The sequence below is a fragment of the Panicum virgatum genome, chromosome 1K, assembly GCF_016808335.1.
Source record: "Panicum virgatum strain AP13 chromosome 1K, P.virgatum_v5, whole genome shotgun sequence".
Classification (NCBI taxonomy): domain Eukaryota; kingdom Viridiplantae; phylum Streptophyta; class Magnoliopsida; order Poales; family Poaceae; genus Panicum; species Panicum virgatum.
Genome location: NC_053136.1, coordinates 6,206,468 through 6,221,698, shown reverse-complemented (window position 1 = coordinate 6,221,698; position 15,231 = coordinate 6,206,468). Strand labels below are relative to the sequence as shown.

At 45.9% G+C, this 15,231-nt stretch overlaps 1 pseudogene; it reads left to right on the top strand.

The window, feature by feature from the left end:
- Positions 1-13,696: 13,696 nt before the first annotated feature.
- On the top strand, positions 13,697-14,352 carry LOC120651995 (annotated as a pseudogene).
- Positions 14,353-15,231: the final 879 nt, after the last annotated feature.

Genomic DNA, 15,231 nt, shown 5'->3' with positions numbered 1-15,231 from the left:
AATATCGTGTTTAATCGCTAATCGGGGTTAATCACCGTCATTAGCGTTAACCGAGTCCGCACGTTAAACATCGGTTTAGTCGGGTTCGATCGTGTTTTTGTCTCTGATCCGAGCTTCAAATCAACTTTCGCCCAAAAACAAAGTTGTAGATCTTCTCTTCTTCTACAACTTTTATTTTGGCCAAATTTCATGTTTCTATATGAAAATTTGAGATTTGAGTGGTCAAAGTTGGGTCCAAAATTCGTTTAAACTCCACTGTTCTTTCTCTGTTTCACCACTGTGCGCGGCCACGCCGCGATCGGCGTCGCGCCAGCGACGCCACGCGTCGGACGTCGGCGAACCTCGTTCCCCGTGAGCCATCTTATCCACTCCCAGTGCCTATCCCTTCCACGAGCTACCGCTGCGCAGGGCACGAACTCGAGCCGCCGTCGAGCTCTGAGCCGGCCGTTCCTCGCCACCTCGCCCCGAAGCTCCTCCGGCCCTCCTTCGCGCAAAACAAGTCCGTGGTGAGCTTCCCCGCGGCCTATTCCTACTCCCCGACCCCTTCCCCACTTGTTTTCGGCGCCGCCGCAGCCGAATCGCCGCCGCGCTGCCGCGGACGCGCTGAGCGCCGCCCGCGCGCACCGCCGGGCCTCCCTGCGCCCGCTTGCGGGCCACCGCCGCACGCTCCGCAGCCGCGCGGCCTCACTGGAGCTTGCGTCGCCCCATCCCGCGGCCGCCGCAAGCCGCCGCCGCAAGCCGCCGCGAGCGCTAGGCGCGCCCCGGTGTGCGCCGGCCGAGCGGGCGAAGCAGAGCAGGGGAGGGGGGCGAATGGAGCTGGGCCGGGCTCCCTGACGGGTGGGCCCCGGCTGTCAGCGCCCCCCCTTAATGTTTTTCTTTTTCTTTATTTTGGCTGCAGATTTTAAAAATCCATAGAAATTCGCAAAAAAATGCAAAAAATGCCAAACAAATTTTGTTAGGTTTCTAAAATCGTGATCTTCAGGAGAAAAATATCTGTACAGGTCAAATGTTACTTTTGCCCCTACTAAATATTAGGGTTGTGTTTAAGCTAGTTTAATTAATCCAGGTTGTTCCGTTGCTCTAAAAATTGTGAAATTTATTCAGTAGATTACTCTTTGTATGTGTAGTCCACTGAAAAATTTTCAGGTGCATGGCCTATGTGCATGTTTGTGGATAATTTGTTGTTTGATTTTCTTTCCTAGAGTTAAGTAAATACTTTTCTATATCAATAAAGGTTAGTAATTTATTTATGCACTCCTCATCAGTAGCTTTTCATGATAGAAAAGTTATGCTGCTAGATCCTTTTGGCATGTTAAGTGTTGATCTTTATTTAATTTTTAGTTTCGGTTTTTATCCCCGATTCTTGTGGTTAGTAAATTCTAAGTCCGTAGTTTTATGTTTTCCTTGTGCTTTAGATGGGCGATTAGTCGTCCTAAGTAGTTTAGTAGCTGTTGTTTTGAAGGAAGCACTTCAGGCTAAAACGAGTTGAACTTCGGAACCGCACCTAAGCACTCAAATCGTTAGTTGTTACTTTCTTTGTAGTGGTTACTCAGTCGATGCATGTCAGATCTGTCGGTTCTTTCAATTGCTTTGTATTGAAATGCGTCGCATCATGAGCATCCATGCACTGCTGTGGTTCTGACTCTAGCATGGCATCCTTTCATACGTGTAGACACCGCAAGCCGAAGCAGCAGCCGAGCCAGAAGATGGTGTAACAGCGGACGCACCCAAAAGATGGATGGATGGACCCGATGTGCATTACCCAAAGGAAAATGTCCGCCAAGTGAATGTCATCTAACCAACACTAACTAATTCAGTGTTAATCCCAGGCAAGCCCCGGAGCATAACCCCTAATTTGAGTATTCAATGTTTATTTAATTATCTTGTGCATTTACGTTTTAGGAGTTGTATAGAACCCTAGTATGCATGTTTCTCCCTAGGTACCTATGAGTTTATACTAGTATACAGGTGTCGTTAGTATTGCCATGCTTAACTAGGATCCGGTAGAAGTCGAGTGATTGCTGTCACTCGCGAGCTATAGGTTTTTGTTACTTATGGAAAAGTGGTTTGAGAATGAATCTGTGAGGAAAGAAAAATGGAGACCGGGCGGAGGGGAATTGGATTATGGATATGGCATGTTTGGAAAGTGGACCTCCGCCTGTGTCGATTGAGGACCGTACCGTTGTTGGCAGTGCTGACTGAGTTTGAACAGTACTAACCATATGCCGGAAGTAGGAGGTAGTCGAAACCGGTAAGCTAATTACCTGATTTGCAACGATACTTTGAATCGCGACCTGCTACTCTGGGAGTGGAATGATGGCGGGTGTTGGAGTGTATGTCGCCTCCTAGTTCTCTGGGAGTTAGCTGTGAGGGACCCTTCACCCGGGTTTTGGCAGGCGTGATTCAGACGTCGGGGTAATGATGGGAACGGTTGACATATGTGGTCCGGCGTGGCTGCACGTGTCGTGTGAGTTAGGTCCACCTTGCAAGGTTAAATCGGAGCGATTTGCCATCTCTCTCGGTTAAGAGAACCTTGGTCACTTTGTCACATCATAGTAAAGGATGAAATGAGAATGAGTTGAAGACGTTTGAATGGTTTAAATAGAGGTTTAATGTGATCAACCATGCTTGCTTAGATGTCAGGCAAATTTAGTTGGTACTTGATAAACTTAAATTGAGCTAAAATATTGAAAGTAAGGATCCATTATTAGTAGCCTTTCAGCAAAACCAACTCCAGAGCCAAAAAGCTGTGCATGTCTAGATAGTGGGCTAAATATACCCGTGTCGGGTAAGTCTTGCTGAGTATTAGTATACTCAGGGTTTGTTGTCACCCTGGTTTTCAGGTAACTACTGCTGACTGGAGCTAACCAGGATTCACATCGGTGGGCTCGATGTGACGTCCTCACGTCATCGTAGTAATCGTTGTTTTTCTAAACTAAACTTCTATTTAATTTCCGCTGCATTTTGAACTCTGATATTTTGCGTAGTCTTGTTTGTAAAACTCCGCTGTGTAAATTAAATTTGAGAACTTTTATCTGCTTGTAATCATCTGTGCTCGTCTTCGTGCGAGACTTCCAGTGTTTTCGATCCTTAACCCAACAGGCTGCCGGATTACACCGTTTTAAGTGCGTGTTTACTTGATTAACGCTTAAGATGATAGTTAGTGCACTTAAGCCGGTTTAATTTGGGCGGTGCTGCTTCAGCTGGTATCAGAGCCGAAACACACTAGGGATGATTACTTGTATGCTTAATTAACTTTAAAACTAACTTTTTGGCTTGCAAAATGTCCGGTTTCAAAAGTTTGGCTCTAGTTGCGCTAAGGAATAAGATAGATAGCTCGTATGCCCTATCTAGGTTTTATAAGTTAGGTGGCAACTAAGTATCTATTTTATTCCAGCACTTCCAGCTTTTACTTTTTGTTAATCCTTACTTCTGTAATGACGCACCTCTGTTAAGGTAAGCAAGGTAAGCATTCTTGGTAGTCCTTTAGAATAGCCCACGTGTTTCATACGTGCGCGGGTCCCGTATGATGAGCATACGAGGAGGTGATAAGGCTCAATTCAAACGAGCCTGTCGCTATCTGCCGCCTGATATGGAGTGCGGATTTCATGCCATGTGATTGTGATCACGGCCATTTCGTAAGGCAATGTTACGAGATGTAAACCTGTCATGCGGTTGGCCATGACCGTGACCCTTGGGACACGTCTACCATTGGATGTCCCGTAAGGCGAGTGTACGGGAAGTGAATACGTTGTTATGACGTATGCAGCGCTGCCCATTCAGCGTCGAACGTCTGGGTGCCATCTCTATAGTGGATGGTAATGTATGTGTGAATATGTGGGAAACTGCATATGCGTTACCCGTGTGGCGTAGGACACATGGGGGCCGTTCGTGTGTGCTGGCACGAAGGGTCCAGAAATGGATATTTATATCTGTCTCTGTGTTCTTCTGCAGGAAACTAACCACGTTAAGCGCGTTATAAAATCCTTGATCGTAGGAACGACTAGTATATATAGGGATTAGGGAGAGTACGTATCTGTGCCACCAATTGTCCCCGTATGCCTAGTTATTGGCATTTATTGGTGAGGAACAATAGAACGTGCATGCATCTTGGCATAATCTTGAGTTTGATTGATTGTCATGCTTGTTGCGTCGTTTACTAAAATGTGATGCTTTAACCTAAAGGTTCACCTAGGTTTTGTGTTGTAGTAGTAGGGCTAACATAATTTGCTAGACTAATCTTGGCTTAAGAAGATCTTTTGCAAGTTGGTGGCTTGATTCTTACGTGAATCTTATGTTTCTCTTAGGCTGTCATTCCAATCAAACCCTTGATCTACGCATTGCACTTGTTCTACCAAAAGCAAGCTTTTCCTTCAATGTCTAAGCCTCAATGTTTGTCAACAAAATTCTTCGATCCATCGTTCAATGACCGGCCTATCATTGATGTCGTAATCTATATTTATTGGCTATTTTGATTCTAACACCGGAACCTTGTACATTTCATTCTTGCTCAGTAGTTTTGGATAAATTAAAAAGGTTCATGACAAAATAACTTTTTGAATATAGTCGTTGCAACAATCATGCATCACGTCATTGGTCAGTGCATGGCGTTGCATCATCGTCGAGAATCCATAGATTGACTAACGGGAATGCATTCGAGTGTAACATCGTGGGTTGTCTTGGGTTTCCTCTAACCTATCTTGCTTCTGGCCTGTTGGGTTGGTACTCTTGATTTCTCTTGTGGTGGTGTTTAGTTGCATGACCCTGATGCCGCGACGGAACCTAGGGCCTCATGTGTGCTGCAGCCACATGATTGAGCCACTAGGAGCGCGCTGGTGTCTTGGTATGTGTGACATAACTCACCTCAATCCCTTCTTGTGCAACCCTTACTAGTGTCTTAACTTCTAATCCTTACTCAACGATATAGGGTTAACGCGAGGTTAGTCGCGAGGGAATGGTCATAAGGTGCGTGTTGCATGTGTGCATCATCAACTCATATGTGCATGCATCATGCTCTATACATCTCTTTATGTGCATACAATAAAGAGCATTGCCATCCTTGCATCATGGTGTATGCATCATGGCAATTGCATCGTATCACATGCACCATTTCATTTGTGCATGGAACATCCCATTGTTGCATTGCACCACCATTGCAATCATACATTTCATGGGTGCATCATTATCATGGTTATCGAGCATTTACACTCTGAGTTGGAATATTTTGTTATCATTCCTTGATTGCATTGGCATAAATAAAAATGTTTTACAACTAGCATCGTGCAACTACTTCCAGTAATAAATCTTGAGCAAGGATGTTAAAAAAAATCTTCTCCTAAACCATTCTTTGTGTTATCCTCACTTGTTATCACAAACCTTGTGCTGAATCTCACCGACATCCGTTTTCTTCATGTGGTGATCTCAGCATTGTGAGAACTGGCCACCTTGCATCGTTGTCGTTTCTCGTTCCTTCTGACGTTCTCTTTTGGATCTGAAAATCTTACATGGCTTACCTATCCAATCTCGTTGAAGAGCCGTGCAAGAATCAAGTTTGGGTGTTTGCTTAAAGGCATCATCGTCATCAGGAGGCGTTCCTAGCTGCATGCAAAGAGGAAGTTCCTTTCACCTTAGTAGGAAATTCTGGTGTGGACTGCATGTGTAATCTTGAGTTCCCTAAACCACCTTGCTTATTTTGGGCTAGAAACTCGTGTATGCAATGCTGTGTATAGCTATTTATGTGTATGAAGTTTGTGTGGGTCCTCCTAAAATAGAAGTTGTCCTACTGCTAAAGATGTGTCCACTTTATTCTGTTCCTTGGGTGAATAATGGAGTATACAGTGGAAAGCAGTAGGAAGGAACCCGACCAGGGACACATCAATCTTCTACCCTCCGACAACATGATAACCGAAGCACCAATGAGACAATTTGAACCTTGCCACTGTTGCAAGATGTACGACCGCCCCTGTCTACGAAGCAGCTCCAACAAAAAGACAAGTGCTCACAGTGAAGTACCCAAAGAATATGCTAAACCCAGACCAAAAGTAGATTGGAAGCAAGAGGAGACACAAAATTTTTACTCGGACTTCTTAATGCCACCATCGCGACTTCCGATGGGACTTAAAGATTACCGCGTAGATTGTCGGACTCCCAAGCTCGGCACAGGCAGCATAGACTTGAGTGAATGGGAAATTACCTGCACAGAATTCCTTCCACGTGGTAGAAGGCAAGCTAGCAGTACTACTGATGTCGACCCAACCATAAGAGCAAGAACTCGCTCCCCTATTCAGTGTTCAATGAGGTCAAAGAAGAAATGTCGTTGCACCGGGTGTCAACCTTGTTTCAAGTGTGGCGAATACGGCCATTTTATCCGAGACTGCCGTTCATCCACTTGGAAAGATCCACCGAATTCGGTTAGCACCTCTAATAATCAGAACTGGGCAAAGATACTATCCAGTGTTCGTATGTCGGGAGGCGACTCAAGCCATCTATTTCGGATGTTAGCTGCACAGTACGAACCACCTACACAAGGTCAGAGGTCAAATAAGCAATGCGATAGAGAAAAATTTCGTACTTGGTACCATCGTGAAGAGATGGTTCACGCTGAATGCGCTACCCTTAAGAAAGATTCCGAAGGTAAGTCAGTTGGGGAAGGTAATTTTTGGATAGTGCTAATATCCTTGGTTAACGAATATCTTCCCTCCTTATCTGTCACTTACGCGCGTGAATCTCGGGACGAGATTCCTTTAAGGGGGGAAGGCTGTAACACCCCGGTGTTAGTTTTGGCGTTAATAACGTGTTTAATCGCTAATCGGGGTTAATCACCATCATTAGCATTAACCGAGTCCGCGCGTTAAACATCGGTTTAGCCGGGTTCGATCGTGTTTTTGTCTCTGATCCGAGCTTCAAATCAACTTTCGCCCAAAAACAAAGTTGTAGATCTTCTCTTCTTCTACAACTTTTATTTTGGCCAAATTTCATGTTTCTATATGAAAATTTGAGTTTTGAGTGGTCAAAGTTGGGTCAAAAATTCGTTTAAACTCCACTATTCTTTCTCTGTTTCACCACTGTGCGCGGCCACGCCGCGATCGGCGATGCGCCGGCGACGCCACGCGTCGGACGTCGGCGAACCTCGTTCCCCGTGAGCCGTCTTATCCACTCCCAGTGCCTATCCCTTCCACGAGCTGCCGCTGCGCAGGGCACGAACTCGAGCCGCCACCGAGCTCTGCGTCGGTCGTTCCTCGCCACCTCGCCCCGAAGCTCCTCCGGCCCTCCTTCGCGCAAAACAAGTCCGTGGTGAGCTTCCCCGCGGCCTATTCCTACTCCCCGACCCCTTCCCCACTTGTTTTCGGCGCCGCCGCCGCCGAATCGCCGCCGCGGACGCGCTGAGCGCCGCCCACGCGCGCCGCCGGGCCTCCCTGCGCCCTCTTGCGGGCCACCGCCGCACGCCCCGCAGCCGCGCGGCCTCACTGGAGCTTGCGTCGCCCCATCCCGCGGTCGCCGCAAGCCGCCGCCGCCGGAACGCCGCAAGCCGCCGCGCGCGCTAGGCGCGCCCCGGTGTGCGCCGGCCGAGCGGGCGAAGCAGAGCAGGGGAGGGGGGGCGACTGGAGCTGGGCCGGGCTCCCTGACGGGTGGGCCCCGGCTGTCAGCGCCCCCCCTTAATGTTTTTCTTTTTCTTTATTTTGGCTGCAGAATTTAAAAATCCATAGAAATTCACAGAAAAATGCAAAAAATGCCAAACAAATTTTGTTAGGTTTCTAAAATCGTGATCTTCAGGATAAAAATAGCTGTGCAGGTCAAATGTCACTTTTGCCCCTACTAAATATTAGGGTTGTGTTTGAGCTAGTTTAATTAATCCAGGTTGTTCCGTTGCTCTAAAAATTGTGAAATTTATTCAGTAGATTACTCTTTGTATGTGTAGTCCACTAAAAAATTTTCAGGTGCATGTCCTATGTGCATGTTTGTGGATAATTTGTTGTTTGATTTTCTTTCCTAGAGTTAAGTAAATACTTTTCTATATCAATAAAGGTTAGTAATTTATTTATGCACTCCTCATCAGTAGCTTTTCATGATAGAAAAGTTATGCTGCTAGATCCTTTTGGCGTGTTAAGTGTTGATCTTTATTTAATTTTTAGTTTCGGTTTTTATCCCCGATTCTTGTGGTTAGTAAATTCTAAGTCCGTAGTTTTATGTTTTCCTTGTGCTTTAGATGGGCGATTAGTCGTCCTAAGTAGTTTAGTAGCTGTTGTTTTGAAGGAAGCACTTCAGGCTAAAACGAGTTGAAGTTCGGAACTGCACCTAAGCACTCAAATCGTTAGTTGTTACTTTCTTTGTAGTGGTTACTCAGTCGATGCATGTCAGATCTGTCGGTTCTTTCAATTGCTTTGTATTGAAATGCGTCGCATCATGAGCATCCATGCACTGCTGTGGTTCTGACTCTAGCATGGCATCCTTTCATACGTGTAGACACCGCAAGCCGAAGCAGCAGCCGAGCCAGAAGATGGTGTAACAGCGGATGCACCCAGAAGATGGATGGATGGACCCGATGTGCATTACCTAAAGGAAAATGTCCTCCAAGTGAATGTCATCTAACCAACACTAACTAATTCAGTGTTAAACCCAGGCAAGCCCCGGAGCATAACCCCTAATTTGAGTATTCAATGTTTATTTAATTATCTTGTGCATTTACGTTTTAGGAGTTGTATGGAACCCTAGTATGCATGTTTCTCCCTAGGTACCTATGAGTTTATACTAGTATACAGGTGTCGTTAGTATTGCCATGCTTAACTAGGATCCGCTAGAAGTCGAGTGATTGCTGTCACTCGCGAGCTATAGGTTTTTGTTACTTATGGAAAAGTGGTTTGAGAATGAATCTGTGAGGAAAGAAAAATGGGGACCGGGCGGAGGGGAATTGGATTATGGATATGGCATGTTTGGAAAGTGGACCTCCGCCTGTGTCGATTGAGGACCGTACTATTGTTGGCAGTGCTGACTGAGTTTGAACAGTACTAACCACATGCCGGAAGTAGGAGGTAGTCGAAACCGGTAAGCTAATTACCTGATTTGCAACGATACTTTGAATCGCGACCTGCTACTCTGGGAGTGGAATGATGGCGGGTGTTGGAGTGTATGTCGCCTCCTAGTTCTCTGGGAGTTCGCTGTGAGGGACCCTTCACCCGGGTTTTGGCAGGCGTGATACAGACGTCGGGGTAATGATGGGAACGGTTGACATATGTGGTTCGGCGTGGCTGCACGTGTCGTGTGAGTTAGGTCCACCTTTCAAGGTTAAATCGGATCGATTCGCCGTCTCTCTCGGTTAAGAGAACCTTGGTCACTTTGTCACATCGTAGTAAAGGATGAAATGAGAATGAGTTGAAGACGTTTGAATGGTTTAAATAGAGGTTTAATGTGATCAACCATGCTTGCTTAGATGTCAGGCAAATTTAGTTGGTACTTGATAAACTTAAATTGAGCTAAAATATTGAAAGTAAGGATCCATTATTAGTAGCCTTTCAGCAAAACCAACTCCAGAGCCAAAAAGCTGTGCATGTCTAGATAGTGGGCTAAGTATACCCGTGTCGGGTAAGTCTTGCTGAGTATTAGTATACTCAGGGTTTGTTGTCACCCTGGTTTTCAGGTAACTACTGCTGGCTGGAGCTAACCAGGATTCACATCGGTGGGCTCGATGTGACATCCTCACGTCATCGTAGTAATCGTTGTTTTTCTAAACTAAACTTCTATTTAATTTCCGCTGCATTTTGATCTCTGATATTTTGCGTAGTCTTGTTTGTTAAACTCCGCTGTGTAAATTAAATTTGAGAACTTTTATCTGCTTGTAATCATCTGTGCTCATCTTCGTGCGAGACTTCCAGTGTTTTCGATCCTTAACCCAACAGGCTGCCGGATTACACCGTTTTAAGTGCCTGTTTACTTGATTAACGCTTAAGATGATAGTTAGCGCACTTAAGCCGGTTCAATTTGGGCGGTTCTGTCACAGAAGGCTTGCTGTCGATATAGTCAAAACGGCTCAAGACCTTTTCCACATAATGGGATTGTGAAAGAGTAATCCCATTCTCAACCTTAATAAGCTTGATGTTAAGGATAACATCAGCTTCTCCTAGATCCTTCATATCAAAGCTCTTTGAAAGAAAGGACTTGACCTCATTGATCACATCAATATTTGTGCCAAAGATCAGTATGTCGTCCACATACAAGCATAATATCACTCCTCCACCCCCACCATAGCGATAGTACACACATCTATCAGCCTCATTATTGACAAAGCCCGCAGAAGTTAAAGTTCTGTCTAACTTCTCATGCCATTGCTTAGGTGCTTGTTTCAACCCATACAAAGACTTCAAAAGCTTACACACCTTGTTTTCTTAACCTTTCATTACAAATCCATCATGCTGATCCATGTAGATCTCCTCATCCAACTCTCCATTTAGGAAAGCTGTCTTAACATCCATCTGATGAATGATAAGACCATATGAGGCAGCCAAGGAAATTAATGCTCGAATAGTGGTCAATCTAGCGACAGGTGAATAAGTATCAAAGAAGTCTTCGCCTTCCTTTTGTGTGTACCCTTTAGCAACAAGCCGAGCCTTGTACTTGTCAATAGTACCGTCAGGCTTAAGCTTCTTCTTGAATATCCACTTACATCCTACTGGCTTGCAACCATAGGGTCGTTTAGTGAGCTACCATGTTCCATTAGAAAGAATTGAGTCCATCTCACTTTGGACTGCTTCTTTCCAATCATCTGCATCTGAAGATGCATATGCCTCTGCAATGGACATGTGAGTATTGTCCACAAGGTACACAGTGAAATCGTCACCAAAGGATTTTACAATCCTTTGTCTCTTGCTCCTTCTAGGAGCTTCACTGTCATCCTTCTCTAGTACATGCTCATGTTCATCGGATTGTTCAGAAGACTCGATAGGTACTGCAGGTTGAGGAGTTATCTCTGTCGAAAATCTAGAATTGCTATGCATATCTTTCATAGGAAAAATATTCTCAAAAAATGTTGCATCACGAGATTCCATAATAGTATCAACATGCACATCTGGTATCTCAATTTTAACCACTAAGAATCTATAAGCAATGCTCCTCTGAGCATATCCTAGAAAGACACAATCCACTGTCTTAGGTCCCAACTTGCGCTTCTTTGGAATAGGCACATTAACTTTCGCTAAGCACCCCCACGTGCGCGATAAGAAAGTGATGGTTTTCTCCCATTCCACATCTCATATGGAGTTTGATCTTGATTCTTATTTGGAACTTTATTCAAGACATGACACGAAGTCAATACAGCCTCCCCCCACCATGCCTTAGAAAGACCAGCTGTGTCTAACATGGAGTTAACCAAGTCAGTCACCGTGCGGTTTTTCCTCTCGGCAATCCCGTTTGATTCGGGAGAATAGGGAGGCGTCCTCTCATGAATAATTCCATGCTCCTCACAGAATTCATCAAATATTTTGACAAAATACTCGCCACCACGATCTGACCTTAGACGCTTGATCTTTCTCTCTAGTTGATTCTCAACTTCAGATTTATAGATTTTAAAGTAGTCTAACGCTTCGTCCTTAGTTCACAACAAATAAACATAGCAAAATCTAGTCGCATCATCAATTAACGTCATGAAGTATCTTTTCCCACCTTTTGTCAACACACCATTCATCTCACATAGATCAGAATGTATGAGTTCTAGAGGTGCCAAGTGTCTCTCCTCAGCAGCCTTGTGAGGTTTCCGAGGTTGCTTTGATTGCACACAACTATGGCACTTAGAACCTTTAGCAATGGTGAATTTCAGAATTAAACACATGCTGGAAAGCCGAGACATCAAACCAAAATTAACATGACATAAACGTGAATGCCAAACACTTGCATCATTGCTAACGTTGCCACAAATATGGTTCACCGACTTATTACAAAATTCAGCAAGAGAAAAGCGGAACAAGCCTCCGCAATCATAGCCTTTACCAACGAATTGTCCATGTTTCGACACGACAAATTTATTGGACTCTAACACTACCTTAAACCCGTCCTTGCATAGGACTGACCCGCTGACCATATTCTTGTTGATAGTGGGCACATGCTGCACGTTCCTCAGCTGCACGATCTTCCCCGAAGTAAACTTCAGATCTACCGTGCCAACACCATGAACAGAAGCATGTGAACCGTTCCCCATCAGCACGGAGAAGTCCTGGATGGTCTGGTAAGAAGAAAATATAGAGATGTCAGCACACACATGAACATTAGCACCCGTATCAAGCCACCAACTCATGGATTGAAAAACTGAAAGAACTGTAGGTAAATTACCGTACCCATCTCCAGTGTTGCTTATGGTCACCATGTTGACATCCTTGGACTCATTTGCTTTCTCGGCCCTGCGGTCTGCCCGATCTGGGCACTCCTTGGAGAAGTGTCCAAGCTTACCACATGCATAGCACTTTTCCAAAGCCTTGTTCTTCTTCTTCTTGAAGGTAGTGGTCTTTTTAGGCTTGTTGTTCCCTTTGTTCTTGCCATGTGGGAACTTTTGGACCAGGTTGGCGCTGGACTGGCATTGATCTCCTTTCTCAGGCATGTCCTTCTTCCCAGCCTTCTCCTCAACATCAAGAGTCGCTATCAGATTTTCAACTGATATCTCCTTTCTCTTGTGTTTCAGAGTTATGGCGAAGTTCCTCCACTGGGAAGGCAACTTTGCAATAATGCATCCAGCCACAAACTTGTCGGGAATAGGACACTTAAGGAGATCAAGATCCTTTACAATGCGCTGCACCTCATGCGCCTGTTCCACCACAGAACAGTTATTCACCATCCTGTAGTCATGGAAACTCTCCATGAGGTACAGTTCATTGCCCGCATCTGTTGCATCATACTTAGCAACCAGAGCATCCCACAGCGTCTTCGCCTCTGTCTCATCAATGTACACATGAACTAATCCGTCTGACAGATTGCTAATGATACATCCGACAAAGAGATTATTGGCCTCATCGTACTTCTTCTGCTCTTCAGCAGTAAGTACACCCTCAGGCTTGCCAAGTCTCATGTCCCAGATGTGCATAGCAGTAAACCAGAGGCGAACCTTGGACTTCCAGATCTTAAAATTCACGCCAGTAAACTTTTCTGGCCTCAGTGACTCAGCAAAACCAGCCATTGTTAAATCAACAGATTGCCTATAATAAGGTTTTTGGATTGTTGGAAAAATAGACAACTGTAAGTTTAAATTCCGAACTAGATTTATCATGACGAGAATTAAACCTAGCATGCATGACTCTAACATACTAGACAGTACATATATCATAAACATGATCTCAGAAAACATGATTATGAAACAGATCTGATCACAAAATACGTACTGTGCGAGAGCCGCCGTGAAGACGAAAGGTGCACACGAGACGAAGACGGTCCTTCGAACGGAGCGCAGCAATCGGCGTTGTAGACGATGGTACGCCGCAGCTCCTGACTTTGACAGAGGACGAGTCGTGGCGAAGAAGATGAGCAGTCGCGCTTAGCGCTTCCCAAAAACCTTATTCGCCCTCTCCCGGTGCAGGATCACAAGAGCGAGCGGTTCCGGAGACCTGCTCTCCCGTTCGCCGGTGCAACGAGAGGAGGCAAAACCCTAACTCAGATTAGATCTTCTTATGAATTCTCAAACCTCGGGGACTCCACGTATAACGATCTATGGTGCACTTTTTCCATGAGGGAGGTGGTCCGTATTTAAAGGGAGAAAAACCCCCTACACCCTCGTCCATTAGCAATACGGGACTAATAGATGGTGTACCTCCTCTTAGCGCTAATGGACCTTTGAGATTTATTAGGATTATTTATATGTGCCAAGCCCATAAATCTAACAATTATTAGGTCTTGTGCCGGGCGTTAGGGGGCAAGATCGGCAAGGCGCGGAATGGATAGGACGTCGGCGTGAAGAAGGTGACCTTCGTGCGAGACCTGCTCGGCAGCTTCGAGTTCCTTGGAGGTCTCGACGAGCTGCCCTCGAGCGCCTCCCTCATCTAGGTCCACCAGGACGAGGTGTGCGAGCTCCCGCCGGCGGCGACGGTGCTGGCCTACTCGGAGAAGACACGCGTGGAGGCGTTCGCGGTTGGGGAGCACGCATTGGGCTTCCAGGGCCATCCGGAGTACACCGCCGACATCCTCCACAACCTCATCGACCGTCTCACCGGCCAGAGTGAAATCCCGGCGAGCGTCGGCGAGGACGCGCGGCGGATGGTGGCGGAGACCGGCGGGCCGGACCGCGCATTCTGGACTGCGCTCTGCAAGGGTTTCCTAAACGAAGGAGGATGGCGGCGGAGCTGCGGCCTCCTGCAAGGACTGCGCTCTGCAAGGGTTTCCTAAATGAAGGAGGATGGCGGCGGAGCTGCGGCCTCCCCACGCCGGTGCGGGAGCCCGCGCCGGAGGTGACGAGCAGCCACGCCGTAGTCGCCGGCGCCGCTCCTATGGCACGGTTGGCTTGCAGCGGCAGCGCTAGTGCCGGTCAATTGGCACGTGCCTTTTCTCTGCGTGATTGGTGACGTGTCCCAGCCATGGCATTGCATTGCATGCATGCGCTACGCGACGGCGGCGACGCTGTTCTTGCAGCTCTCGCTGCAGGGAACTGGGGATTCAAGTGTACTTCCGAATATGAACGGCTCAATATGAAGGGGACAGGGTAACAGGAGTGCAACACGGAATGTCCGAATGTGCTGAAATTTATGTTGGCCAAACGTTTGATATTTTATTTATTCTACCAGTCCCTCCTCTTTTTGGAAGGCGCGTACGCAACCGATCGAGTATCCAAATCTTTTATTATTTGACCAAAATTAGGCAAAGAATTTGAACATGATTCATGTTTGAAATTATTTTTATATGATGTCAATCAATTTCATGCATGGTCAGGAACAATATGCATGATAAATGAGAGATACTCAGCAAGATTTTGAAGCGATTTTGGACCTAAATTTGGTGAGTATGTTACTAATTAAAATAGTTTTCATGATGAATGTAGCATCAGCAAAACGGTTCCGGCTCCACCTGCAGATGCTCGGAAGCTGTTCCTTCAGTGTGACTTCTCTGGTGCCGGAGCGGCGTATGGAGCTGGAGCGGGAGCCGGAGCCCTCCCAAAACGTCCTAAATTACACTACTCCACCACTATAAATATATGTAAAATTATCTCTGAGTAAATATACATACCATGTGCCACTATATAGATTAAATACATATGCATGGATGAGCAAT